This window comes from Otolemur garnettii, unplaced genomic scaffold, assembly GCF_000181295.1.
Source record: "Otolemur garnettii isolate 467f Iridium unplaced genomic scaffold, OtoGar3 scaffold00002, whole genome shotgun sequence".
NCBI classification, from domain to species: Eukaryota; Metazoa; Chordata; class Mammalia; order Primates; family Galagidae; genus Otolemur; species Otolemur garnettii.
This window is the reverse complement of record NW_003852397.1, coordinates 18,877,426-18,892,322: the sequence shown is the minus strand read 5'-3', so window position 1 is coordinate 18,892,322 and position 14,897 is coordinate 18,877,426.

Genomic DNA, 14,897 nt, shown 5'->3' with positions numbered 1-14,897 from the left:
AAATATTTTACTGTTCTAAAAGAACTGACCAACTGACTGATCTTTTTTTTCATTTTACTAAATTGATTTGTTATTTTTGTGAATGATTTCATCAAAAATTAACTTTATATATGTCTTCTTTCTATTTAACTTGTTTTAGTCGGAAAATAGGTATTTATCGGCTTGAGTTTACACTTTTTATAAGCAAATTTCATTAGTTTGCTATCATTAACATATTTGTTATAGGAAATTCATAGTCACAGACAAAAACACACGTTGGATGAAAGCGTTTAGGATTTGCTTTTCATACTTTTTGCTATGTACTTATGTTTTTACAGGCTTTAGATACTAAGGTTTAATATTTGTTGTCTTTGTTTCTTACTCCACATCATGTACTGAATATACAGAGGCGTCTCCATAGTTGACCCCCTCCCTACCTTAACCATCTCCTTAAGTTGACATAATTTTCATAGACCAGTCATGCAACACATGTATATATCAGTACAGCAGGTCGAGTTCCTTGACCATCTCTGAATGATGACCAGTTTGTCACAGTCCTTTGGGTGGTCAACTTACAGAGGTTCTATTGTATTTCAATTATTTAATATTCTTCCAAAATATCATTCCATGTCTGTAAAATATGCCATCATGTGGAAGTAATGAAGACTCGATTAATATTTATTTATAAATAGATTACACATATTTCTACTTTTTCCTATTTATAGTTTCTAAAAATATATATCTTTATTGAAAAGTATGAAAATAAATTTGAAATGTCTTCAATAACTTCTGCCAAACTATCAACTCGAATATTATCTATATATTTACTTTCACCAACTTATCTATGACGTCTGACAATGAAGTTCATGAACTTTCCACCATGCACTTATGTTAGCAGCGCTGTACAAACAGCTCAGTAATGTTTCATAACCTTGGTATGTCAGTGTCTCACAGCTGTGTTCATGTTCATGTTCGGTGGTGTCTTGGTGAGTGGCATTCTTTATTGTTGTTGCATGTTTTTGCCATTGTGAGAATGTCAGAGCTTAAATTACAGCAACAAACAAAATTTCTTGTTAAACTTAGCAAGAGTGGAAGTGAAATCAGGGACATTTTACTCCAACTTTATGCAGATAATACCACGAAGGAAATGGCAAGATACAAACGGATTAAACATTTTTCTGAGAGGGGAGGAAAAAGTTACTGGTGAAGAGAGGTCAGGGCAGCCAGTAACAAGCAGAACTGATGAAAACATTGCAAAAATTCATCAAATTGTATGTCAAAATTGTTGGCTGACTGTGAGAAGCATAGTAGACCAAATACATGCACAAAATCAAAGAAAAGCTGAAGTTTGCCAAGACCTTTTGGCGAGGCAAGATGATTGTTTTGGATTGTGTTATCACTGGTGACAAAACATGAGTGTACCAATATGACCCTAGAAAAAAATGTAAAGTGAACAGTGAAATTCCACCAATTCTCCATGACCAAAAAAGTTCTATCAGTCAAAATCAGAAGTCAAAATTATATTGCTAAACATTTTTTATATCATAGGGACTGCTTATTAAATTCATTAAACAGTTAATGAATTTCAATATCTGAAAGTGCTGAGAGGCAACATGAAAAAGTTAGATGAAAATGACCTGAACTTTTCACCAACAACTCGTGGCTCTTGCATCACGACAATGCACCAGTCCACACAGCACTGTCTGAGAGGGAGCTTTTAGCCAGTAAACAAATAACTGTATTGGAACAACCTCTACTGACTAGATCTGTCCCTCAATGGCTTTTTGTAAATTTACCTGAACAATGGGAAAGTATTAAAAAGATGACGTTTTAATGGCATTCAGGACATCAAAGGTAATACAACAACAGCTCTGACCAGTATTCCAGAAAGAGTCCCAAAATTTCCTTGAAGGATGGACCAGGCATGGGCGTCTGCACATAGCTTCCCAAGGGGAGTACTTCAAAAGTGACTGCAGTGATATTCAGCAATGAGGTATGTAGCACTTTCTGTAGAACGAGTTCACAAACTTAGTTATCACCCCTCTTGCTATTCCTTGCTATTGATTATGTGTATACTTTTGTCCTGGTTAATTTGATGGGTAAGAATGATTTGACCTGTCTGTCTTATGAATGAAGTTAAACATTTTCATCTGTTTGTTAACTACTTGAATTGCCTCTTTTTAAACAGCCATTTTTCTAGTGGGAGTCTGTTTTTTGCTTTACAGATGGGACACTGTCTTCACCAGTGACTTTTTCTCTCCTCTCAGAAAACTGTTTAATCTCGTGGAACACAATTATAAGAGGAATGCTACCTAACAAATGTAAACATGGTAACCTAATTCTTTGTACCCTCAAATTAACCTGAAACAAAAAAGCAACAACAGCAAAAACTATGTCAAACTTGTTTTGTTTGAATAGTAAACCATCAAACAAACAACAAAAAAGAAAGAAATGAAGGAAGGAAGGTGGAGTATAGCATTTGTTTTGAAAAAATCTAATTATTGGAAAACTTTTACTTTACCTTTACAGAATTATGAATATATGTTCTTTCCAAATAGTATTTACCAAGTAAAATAAAACTAATGAAAAGGCCCTTGCAATCACAGTCTGATTTATATTTTTATATCCATCCTCCAAATCTTAATTTGTTAATAAGTAAGTACACCCTGAAAGATAATCTGATGATAATGATACAGGACAGGTGGGCCCCAGCCAGCTCAGCCCAGCGGGGCTGGAGCACTGGCTGCCTCCACCTTGGCAGTGTTGGTGCTGGGGCAGCCGGCAGTGGAACCAGCAGACTGGAGAGTAGGCAAGGTGGGGGGGCCTCCCTCCCCTACCAGAGGCTCCAGTAGCCAAAAGGACCCGATAACTGCTGGGGTGACACCAGCACCTTGGTGTCTCCTTCCCTTTACATTTATGACTAAAAACCGAACCCCCATTTCCTATGCCTAGGTCAATTTCATGTAAGTTTCCTAGGCCACAATTCCATGAATGGACTATGTCCATTCATTAGTACATTCATTCACCTTCACTCATGGAAACTAATATGTTCATTCACCTTCCCCCAGTGGATGGAACTGTATCCATTCATTTCCTGACCTCAACCCTTGCACCTATATATACCGCTAAACGGAGAGATGGAGAGAGAAAAAGAGAGGGAGCTTGTCTTTCCTGACTAGGGTTTTCTCTCCCTACCAGGAACTTTAGTGTTTTTGTATTCTTTTCTGTAAATAAACCCTGTCTTGCCAATGATCTGTGGTCCACAGATTCATTCTTCAAATCAGCGAGACCAAGAACCTCAAAGTCCATATCAATAGGAAGGCCAAGCTTGAATTTCTGCCTTTATTTTAGAATCTGCCATTATTTCCATCTGCCAATAAAAGTAAAATATAGTCATAAAAACTAATATAAGGACAATAATAATAATCAATCCAAAATCCCTTTCTTGTACTTCCTTAGACTGGTAGCTGTTCTTCCATCACAGAAAACATATGTTTCTAAAATTTAGAATTTAAAAATTCACTGCAAACTTCTCTTAATACTCAGTTATCTGTGGCCATTTTCCTATCATGTTAATTACAATATTTATACCTAAATAGTTCAAAGCTAAATAGTTATTATTTTCAACCTAAACTTTCTGAGGAAACACATACAAAATCTGATCAATGGCCACGTTCAACCTAAACAACTTTTATCCTAGCAACGTATCAGAAAAGATTAAAATACAGTTACTGCAGAGGGACTATCAGAATAGCTGATAAGAGATAAAGACTCAAGCTGTAGGCAGCCAAAATTTTGTAGCTGTTAATGAGAAGTAAATTTTGCACAAAGCCACCCTGTAATCCTATCAGGAGCCAACCGTCCTTGATACCAGATCAAAGAGTGAAATCACACTGAACTATTTGGCATTGTTCAAAAAGAAAGACGTCCAGAACACAGGGCTTGGGGATAAATATGCGTGCAAAATGCTAATCCATTACTATGTGCGTAAGTCTATTAAAAGACACAAAATCAAAATATTTAAAAAATTTGACTTATGGGTGTATTATCACCTCTTGTCACTTAAAACTAGATGAAACCATGTGAATGTAGCAGGTTGAAATAGCTTTCTACCTGTACCTGAGATAAAGAGAAATCAAATAGTCATATAAAATAACAGAATGAGCTGTATTTACAGTTATCTAGAAATATAGATACCATTAAAATGACTGAAATGATAAAGATAGAATCAGGACACCAGTGCTCAGCTGAAATAGTAATACAAAGTACAAAATGTACTGTGTTTTTGTTTGTTTTTTGTCACAGACTTACGAGTCTCTGCACTGTGTCGTGAAGGTCTAATCCAGTATCACGACCAGTGGACATAAATTGTTTAAAAGGAATTACTTTTATTGTCTGTGACCTGTTAACCTGTAGAGTATCTAAAAAGATCATTAGAATTACAGTCATGTATTATTAGTAATCAATGTTTGTCATTACCTTTTCACTGCTAACTTTCTCTTACTTAAGCCAAATTATTAGAGTATTGGTTGAACTATAATCACCAGGGTAAAGGAAGGTGTTACCCATAGCATACAACAACACACACACACAGGTGAGAAAAATCTTTTCACTAGACACATTCAGTCTTTCTGATGACCACGTAGTTTCCATGTTGCTTTCCTTAAACAGAATACTTATGTTTGTGTACAATTCATACACGCGCACCCCCTGCCCAAACAAAACAAGAAGAATCAACTTTCACCGGCTTAGTTTCTCACAAATTTTACTGTTTTTATAAATTAACTAAACCTAATAAGGTACAGACACACGGAGTCTGACAATATCTTTATATATATTTTTGTTTGTTTGTTTTTCTTCTCCTTAAACACTAGGTCCTTTCATTTTTAACCATTATGAGGCTTTGGGATGCTTTTATTAAATATCACTTAATAAATCATCAGAATGAGTAAACTATAAATTTGTGCTATGAAATTCCAGTCATCAAATATTTACCCAATAGCATCAGTGACATGATAGGAGAGTGACAACCTTTTGAAAAATTTTTGAATTTTTATTCACATAAAAGTAAGTTACTAAAGATGTCCCCCAACTATCCACATATATTTAATAAAATATGAATTATATTTAAATGATGCATTGTATTATTATTAAAGTCAGCACACAATACACAAAATATTTTACATTTGGAATCGTTAGCAGCACATATAAAATACTTCTATTCATTTTACATGAAGACTTACAAATGATCTCAAAAATCAAAATGAAATAACTTCCCTTATTTTAAAGTGATTCGAAAAAACATTAGTGATAAACTGAATCTCATAATTAAGCTTATTTTAATGGGTTGTTCATCGGTTTCAAGTCTGTACCCCAAACAATGATTTCTTCCATAACTAATGGCCTATGTCCCAGAAGGCCTTGTGCCTGAGCTTACCCAGTTTATGACAGTAAACACATATTTATATAATCTTATTTTTAAAATATACATAGTTGATATATTTTACTATATAAAACTTTAACTAAAGACTGAACATTGAGTAATATGAGGAAATTCATCTTTATAGATAGTGGAGATTACTGATAATGAATGCTAGTGACACGGAAAATTTTAACAACCTAATTTCTGATAAAAATACATAAATATTTAGTCTGTACATTATTTGAATTCAAATATAATTCATTAAATGCAAGCTAATCCAAACTTTAAGAAATGGTGGGCTTCATTTTGGTGGTACAGTATACTGCATTTTATAAATAATGTTGTGAATAATAATATAACAATACTGAATTTTAAATACAGTACCATATTAAAGATCTACAAACACAGGCCTAAAATATCCTTCTTGTTGCATCTCCCTCACCTATGACAGACGATCTATGTACAATCTAATATGTTTATGTGCTTGTTTCATAGATATGTCATGATTGTGGTTTTCAGAAAGCAACATCCATCTGTGTTTCCATCCTGTTAGTCATTACAGATCTATCCTGATACGATTCACGTTTTGAATTTCAACTTTTGTATTGCCAGATGAAACATTATATATGAAATGCACAAATAGGAAATATTTGAAAATGAACATATACACAAAATGGACTCTCAAATCTCTTCCCTAAGACGTGCACCTTTGTGTAATCGGTTGGCTAATATCTGTTCATAGAGGTGACGCCAAGCTGGTTCCCTACTGAGCAATCCAAATTATGACACTAGATACACAACCTCAGTTTCTCTGTACACTGCCTTCTTTCATTTCACACACCGTATTGCTTCTCTTTCTGCCCTCCTTGGGTTCTCATTCTGCGGTCAGAAGCGATGAAACCATTCTTGACATCTACAAATTTGCTTCCATTTTTCTGACTCAGTTTAGAATGCAATCTCTAGCCACATCTCACTGGGCAGACTGTCAGTGGTACCTGTTAGGCTTTTCTCTTGCTCACAGCCTTTCATCCTGTAATGTGACTTTGATGGAAATCTGCAAAATTATAGCAGATAATTCTTTCCATTCACACTAAAGCTGACTACAGAACTTTTCCATATTAGATGCTTTTAGGGAAATATTTCCCATTCTGTCAAAAATAAATTTTTACATTAAAATAGGGATTGAAGGTGAAAAATGAGATGAAAATTTTAAAAGTAAGTATCTTTGTTTTCCAAAGTTAGGCTTTCTGAAAACCAGCACTTCAACTTTTGATTATATCCGAGCAATTCAACAAAAGCATACTGAAATACATTTACAAACATTATTTTTATTTCTGCAAGTTCCAACTAACTGGCAGTTCTAAAACAAATATGTTGACACAATTTTTGTGCTTCCATCCTTTTAAAGTTCTTAATATGTTCCTTTCAAAATATGCAGCCCAGATTGTTCCTTTCAAATATGCAGCGTTTTAAGTAGAGATGGGTGACAGTGGTGGCTAGTGGGTCACCCATTCTGTTCTGCTCTAGTAATGGCACTACAGCTGCTTATTCAGAGGCCTCCTGTGCAAGTGCCTCCGTATCACTAAGGCCTCCTCAAATGACTTTTGTTAGCAGAAGTGATCTGTGCCATTTCTGAACCTAGGGGGCCCTAATGAATTCTTAAAATTGTATGTTTCCTCAGTATTCATTTTGAATACAGGTTTAACTTCCTCACCCCAGAAGCAGGGCTCAGTAATCCTTGACAGAGTTTCCAGTCCTACACTACACCCAAATGGTGGGTGAGCTGAAGGCAATGTTAACCAGTTGGATGTAAGCATTCCAAATTGTATATAAAATCAGCACATTGTATCCCATAAATGTTGTAATGTACACAGTTATGATCTAATAAAAAGAAAGTCAAAGCTACCATAACCTGGTAAAAAATATCCCAATAACAGGTATGTTTTAACATTTAGAAATCTATCCAGCAAATACAACATAGCAGTAGAGCAAAGAAAAAGTGTCAAATTCAATGGAAACTAAAAAGGCATTTAATTAAGCCATAATGTACATGCTTGCTTTTAAATGTACTCCCTAGAAAAAGACAAATAGAAGATAATTTATATTTTAAATAATATTAGGCACACAGAGTAGTAAAAGAGAACACAACACAACACATGCATTTTCAATAAAAAATCTGGGCCAAAACAAAATTACATTTCTAATTGTCATTATTTTATAAATTTCTAAAAATTTAACCAGTGATATCAGACATGAAAAAGAAGCATGTAGTAGAAATGAGAATGTATTTTCATGCCTGAAAAAGAAGTGAAAAAAGTTATATATGAAAATAAATAAGGAAAGAACATATAAGTTATAATTATTAAATAATAATTAACGTTTACCCTATTGTGACTGTTAATTTTATGTGTCAACTAGACTGGGCCACAGGTGAAACATTATTTCTGCTTGTGTCTGTGAGGGTCTTTCCAGGAGAGATTAGCATTTGAATTAGTGGGCTGAGAAAGTCAGATGGCCCTCCCCAGTGAATGTGGGGACCACCAGTCCTTTGGGAGACTGAGTAGACTAGAAAGGGGGATGGTTGATTCCTCTTGCCTAACTGCTGGAGCTGGAAGACCCACATTGGCTGCCCTACACGTTCCGTCGTCTCAGGCCTTCAAACCTAGAGTGGAATCTATACCAACAGCTTACCCACTCTCAGGCTTATAAACTACATCACCAGTCTCCCTGGTCTCCAGCTTTGCAGACAGCAAACTTCTCAAACTCCACAATCACATGAGCCAACTCCTTATAATATCCTGTATTTTGTGTGTGTGTGTGTGTATATATATATATATATATAAATGTGCCTATTTTTAACTCCTATGGCTTCATTTTCTCTAGAAAACCCTAGCTAAATAATGCCTATCTATGCAAAACTGGTTAAAGGAGACCACGTTCTAATCTAAATAGCTAAAAAGTCATAAATGACTTAAAATTTTCTAACAAAAAAGAAGGTATATATTTATATACATATATGTATGTTTATATATATATATGGATAAAATATGATACTTTATGGGGGAAATTAAAGGTAATTTTAAATGAATGGAGAAATATCTCATGTTTTGGTATAGAAGATCATATCAGTACACGTCTGAGAATATAGTAATCATTTCCAATATAAGCCAATGAAATTCCAGTGATAAAAATAAAAAAGGTCTCATAGCTATCTGGTAGACCAAATTACCAATATATAGCTAAACATATCAGAAAAATGCCTGGGGTGTATATATACATGCCCTAGAATAATTATAATGATGTGGTCATACACAGAATTAGCAGAATTGGTAAACTAAGAGATTTCCCCAATACCTACTGGAGTCTATATGAACCAGGTGTGTAATCATACATAATAATAATTATAGTAATATAGTAAGAACAATAATTACCATAAGAATCAAAATAATTTTGTAAAGGAAATTTCACAAAGCAGCAGATTATTCATTTTACTTTTCTAATAAATAAATTCTATTTTAAAGTATCCATAATTGTGAATCAAATAATTTCTAATGAATTAAAATGTTAAGTAAAGTTATTGAAAAAAACACTTTCCATATTACAAGGTTTCCTAAGCACTAAAATATAGGATATAATTACAAAGGAAAAGACAAATCGGTTTAATTATATAAATCTTAAAACCTCTATATATCAAGGATATTTGGGGAAAAAAATTTAAAGCAAAGTCCAAATGGAAAACAGATAGTTAAGACAAATATGATAAAGGCATACTTACCTTACAAATCAATAATTAAAATATATGTGTTTGTTTCCCCACAAAAACATTAACATGGTTAAAAACATGTATGGGCATTTCATAGAAGAAATACAAATGAAAAATAAACATGCTTAACTGTTTAACCTCACCAATAATCAATTAAAAATTGCAAATAAGCAAATTACCTTAGAAGTTCAAGTTGGCAAAAATTAACAAATTACGTTTTTATGCCTGTAAGTTACTTGACAATATATGAAAAGAACTTATACATGCTTATACATTTTAACTAAATAATTCCACTTTAGAATTTAAGGAAATAATCAGAAATGTTATTATATTTATATATATATATGTATAGATTTCAGCATAATTTATTAAAGTATAACAATTTGAGTTGTTAAATAGAATGAATCAACCTGTCTGTCTCCAGATAGGGGAATAGAACAAATACATTATGGTATGTAAAATATAAAATAAGTTATTAAATTTTCTAGTGTACCTATAATTACATGCAAATGTGGGATACAAAAAGCATAAATAGTATGATCTTAAGTACTAAGCTATATAGTCACAAGTATGATTAGTATACTTTTATATATGTATATTTATACATATACATATAGAGAGAGAGAAAGAGCAGATCAAAGGATTACCTAATAATGATAACAGCAGTTGTCTTCCAGCAGTGGGATTACGAGTTCTTTTACTTTCTCATTTATAACTGTATTCATGTTTCCAATTTTCTACAGTAGACATACCACATTTCCCAAAAAATAAGACACTGTCTTATATTTATTTTTTCTCAGGAACACACACTAGGGCTTATTTTCAGGGGATGTTTTATTTTTATTAAGTATAATACAACAATCTACATTTCTTCAAATACAGTTAAGTCATCTTCTTCTGGAACCTGACCGGGGGAGCCGACCTTGTTAGTGGGGCTGGCACTAGTGATGCCTGAACTCCTTTCCCCTAGCCGTTCGCACGTGCGCGACAGGATGCCTGCGACAGCGGTTACCATCCACATACCTCCGCAAGTGCAAATGGCTCAGAGAAAGGAGCTATGGCAGTCTTCCTTATGGCTGGCTAAAATGCATGGTGTGGCTATGCAGATACTCTCGCCCATCACTAGGTCTTATTATCAGGGTTGGGCTTATATTTAACAAATGCATAGAAATCCTGCTAGGGCTTATTTTTTGTGTAGGCCTTATTTTCAGGAAACACAGTATTTTTATAATCACAAGAAATCATAAAAACATTTCTTTCCATAAACCCATTCAAATTTATGAATTTTTTCACCATAATATTATTGTATCTCATTATAATGAGAATCAATAATTCTGAAAAAATACATTTTTACAGCAATGAGTTATATTTTAAAATTGCTTTAATATTTTATTTCTAAGGAATTATTTTACTTATTGCTAAAATAAGTCCCTTTAGGCTCTGTGTTAAGAATGACACTAATTCATATAGCTAATGAAACGTGTTCAGTAATGCTGGTGTACAACCTCCATGCCCCCTAACAGTCTCCCTTCCCATCCAGGGCTGTCCACAGGTGAGCCCGCTTCTGAGATCAGGGTCTACCATTCAAATACGTCAAAGACAAGAGATTACTTACATTAAGGAGGAAATCTAAAATATTTCTCATATGATTTTTAACAGAAATCGTTAGTGAATGCACTGAGTGACGGGTACAATATAATACAATAGTGTCACAGCTAGAATTTAAGAATTCAGCCTGAATTCAGCAAAAGAAGGAAAGTGTAGATTTCCTGGAATTCTAGCAAGATGCAGAGCTAAATGTCCTCCATGGTGAAAAAGGAGGTATCTGGTAAGCCAGGGTGATGGCCACATGACCAGTCAATATGATGACCTCGGATGTAACCAACTCTCTGACAACGAAATTGTTATTCATAAGATCCCAACATTCCCTTGGAGAATTTTGTTGAAAGAAATTAACAAGGAGCAGATGGCATGATATGAGCAAATTTTTTTTCTGGCTCCTCCTGTATGTCAAAACATTATTTTAACCAAAAAAAAAAAAAATTTTTTTTAACCAGAGAAAAGGCAAAAATCTTGAGTCATGAAGCACAAAGAAGATCTGAATGAACAGTGTGTGTTTTCCTACAGTTCATCTCCAGACGCAATGAAGAGTATAGCAATACTGCTTATAAACTGCACCTGATAATTACAGACGTAAGGAACAACCAGAAAATGGGCGAGCCTCCTCCCTATCTCCCCCGACAAACATCTAGGAGTCATTTGTGAGCTCACCCTTTCCTCCACTACTCCCCATTAATTTGACCCATCAACTTATCCCCAAATAATGTTCAGAATCTGCCTACTTCTTTCTAATTCCAATGTCATTTCTCTGTCTAAAGAAATTCCATTCTTTGAAGATGTTAGAGAAATCTTCAAAAATATAAACAGATCTTATCACGGCTCTACTTAAGACTCTTCAGTGGCTTTCCATGACTCTTTTTTTCACCATTTATTTTGTATTAATTTTTAATTAAAAATCATAACTGTATACATTTATGGGGTACAATGTGATGTTTGCTATATAATGTGGAATGCTTAAATAAAACTGATTAACATAGCCGTTACCTCACTTGTTTTTTGTGGTAAGACATTTAAAATTTACTCTTAGTTATTCTGAAATATACCCTGGCATTGTGCACATCAGGAAGAATCAACCTTGTTAAAATGTCCTTACTACCCATGACTCCTGAAACACAGTGAAAAAATACACAGTCCTATCCTATTGGCTACAAGGCCCTTCATTATTTGATCCTATGTAACTTTCATCCTTGTTATTTTCTGTTTGCTCTGACACTCCAAACACATCACCTTCTTGCAGATACTCCAACACACAAACTCAGGCCTCTCTTTGCACCAAAGTTCCCTCTTCTTGGCATAAGTTTTCCCCAGATCTTCCCACACTCGGTTCTTTCCTATCATGTACACCTTGGAATAAATATTCACTCTTCAGAGATCTTCCTTGAACACTCAGTTAGAAGCCGTTCTCTGGCACTGTACATAATTTCACTCCATTTATTTTCCTTATAGTACTTAACTGTTACCTAATATTCCTATATTAACTCATTATTTAGTAACTGTTTCTCCCTAGTAGGATGTATACTCCATAAATAGACCTCGTCTATCTTGTTCTAAATTGTAACTCCAATACCAAAAATAATGTCTAGTACAGGGTAAATATTCAACAAATATTTATCAAAATAATAAGGTGGTCTTGAAACATGTATGACAGCAGAATGTATGACTCTTTAATAATAACTGCACGTGTTGTAGTAACAGTTCATTTCTTGGACAGTTAAAAATATTATACAGTCTCACAATTAATTATACTCACCTTTTAGATAATTTTGATAACACATGTAGCATTTATAAACCTCTTAGTGTGTTTTATTCCTCCCACAATCAAAAACAGGATTTAAGTGATTTAAGGGCAATGAGGGCCTGACACTGAAGTAACCTGGATTTTTGCAAGCTTAGCGTTTATCACCTTGGTGTCAGCAGTGCTGGGTTCATGAAACCTATTCTTCTTTTTTTCTTTTTGTTTCTTTCGTTTCTTTTTTTTTTTCCTTGGGAGACAGAGTCTCATTCTGTCTTGGGTAGAGTGCTGCTATGGGTGTCACAGCTCACAGCAACCTCAAACTCCTGAGCTCAAACGGTCCTCTTACCTCTGCCTCCCGAGTAGCTGGGATTATAGGCACCTGCCATGACCCACAGCGCCCCAATAGACTTACTCTTCTTAATGAGGTTTTTGGGTTTATTTATTTATTTATTTATTTTACAAAATAATGCAGCAGATGCAGTAAGCTGGTCTGCCCACATCCCTGCATCCTTTGACCATTATTGTTGTGCCTATGAATTCCTAAAGAGCTTTCAGTCCAGCCAGCACATCAGCAAGCCTGGATTTTCACAGAGAATTTACTCACGCTGCGGGTCCTCCCCTTTTCCCCCAGCTTGCTGAGACCTGGAGATTAGCCCTCCTGGGGCCGTCCTTACCCAGTGACTCACGTGCACTGGAGTGTCAACCATCTGGCTGGCTGGTCAGTGATCAAAACAACTCTACAGCGTGCTCTGCTCCGTCCCCACAGCCTCCTTGGGGGAGCACCCTTGATCTCACACTCTCGTTTAGCCTCCTTCCCTTCCAGGACCTCTTCCTCACTTTTCTACCAGTTTTTCTTGGAAACACTTGCTAATTACTTGTTTGTACTTGAATCCTCATCTTAGGTTCTGCTTGTGAAGAACTCAACCCAAGACAGAAAATGTGAGTCAAATGAAATATGAAAAACAACAAACACCAACAAACATGATTGTGATCGTTGTCAGTGCTGTCGGAACAGCACAACTCTGCGGGCACTGAGGAAAACTATGAGCAACTGAGCACAGGATGAACATGGGGATGGCATGGCGAGAAATGGAAAGTCTATAACTCACTCCACTTTGAGAAAAAGAATAGATGACCCATTATAGGGCTGTTTCATGTGACACTAGGGTGAAATCAAAAGTGGACATACATAATGGCAGCAAGAAGACAAATTCTCCTTTCTTTGGTGATAAATTAATAAATAATGTCTAAAACTGAAAAATTATGATTCAGCTTGCTACTTAAAAATATAGAAGTAAATATCAAAAAGCGTTGATAAGTAGTTGCTCAGGTGCTAATCAACAGATGAAAGTTTTGAATAAAGTGATCTGAAACAAACAAACAAACAAAAAATTAGATCCCCAAGCAATAATGAAATACCTAACATTTACTCTGTGTTTAAAGTATCTGTTGTATATTATTCAATTCTCACATCATTTCTCTGAGGCAGGCACTGTGAGCATCTCCATATCACAGAGGATAAAGCTAAAGCTACATCCATCTTTGCTCCAAGTCTCACACCCAGAAAGTGATGGCACTGAGATTTTTGTTCTCTCCGGTGGCAATGCTTGCTCCTAATCCTAATGGCTTGCTACCCTACCTCCTTCAGGTCTTTGTACTGAGTGCTTCCCCATGCAACTTGAGAAAATTTCTTTCCGACTACTCTATTTTGAAATGGAAAGCACTTCCCTCCCCAACCCAACCCTCCTACACACCAGCTTTCCCAAAGCCCTGAACGTGTTATTCTCCATAGCACTTCAGTTTATTTATATTGTATCTTGTCTGTTTCTCCACTTAAATGTGAGCTCCCTAAGAACAAGGATTTTTGTCTCTTTTCTCACCTGGTATATACCCAGTGCTCAAATGAGCATCTGCCATAAAGGAGTAAAAAATAATGAAGTTTCCTTAAAATTACTAAATCTGGAATCTGAGCTCTTCACCACTCAGCTAGATCGCCAACTCTAGTTACTCACTGTGAAATATAGTAGACATTACCATGTTCTGGCCAAATACTTGCAATTTATAAAAAGACAACCTAGCAAAACAAATGAAAAACAAAAAAACATTTTTATGGAAAATCGGGTACTACTACCAGTCCAGACAGAGAGCCTTTTTTTCTCTGTATTTTCTTCATAGCACTTCGACAATAGCTTTTGGGACGATCATAAGGTTTATGAATTTACTTTTGCTTTCTCCAAGGGTTACCCTTCAAAGTATTGACTTTCCTGATAACTAAGCAACAGCAAATGGCTTGTTACATAACTGGATATCAAGAGCAGAGAGTAACTTCCTGGTCAGAGGCATTTTATGTAGGTAAACTTAACAGCAAAGCACCTGTT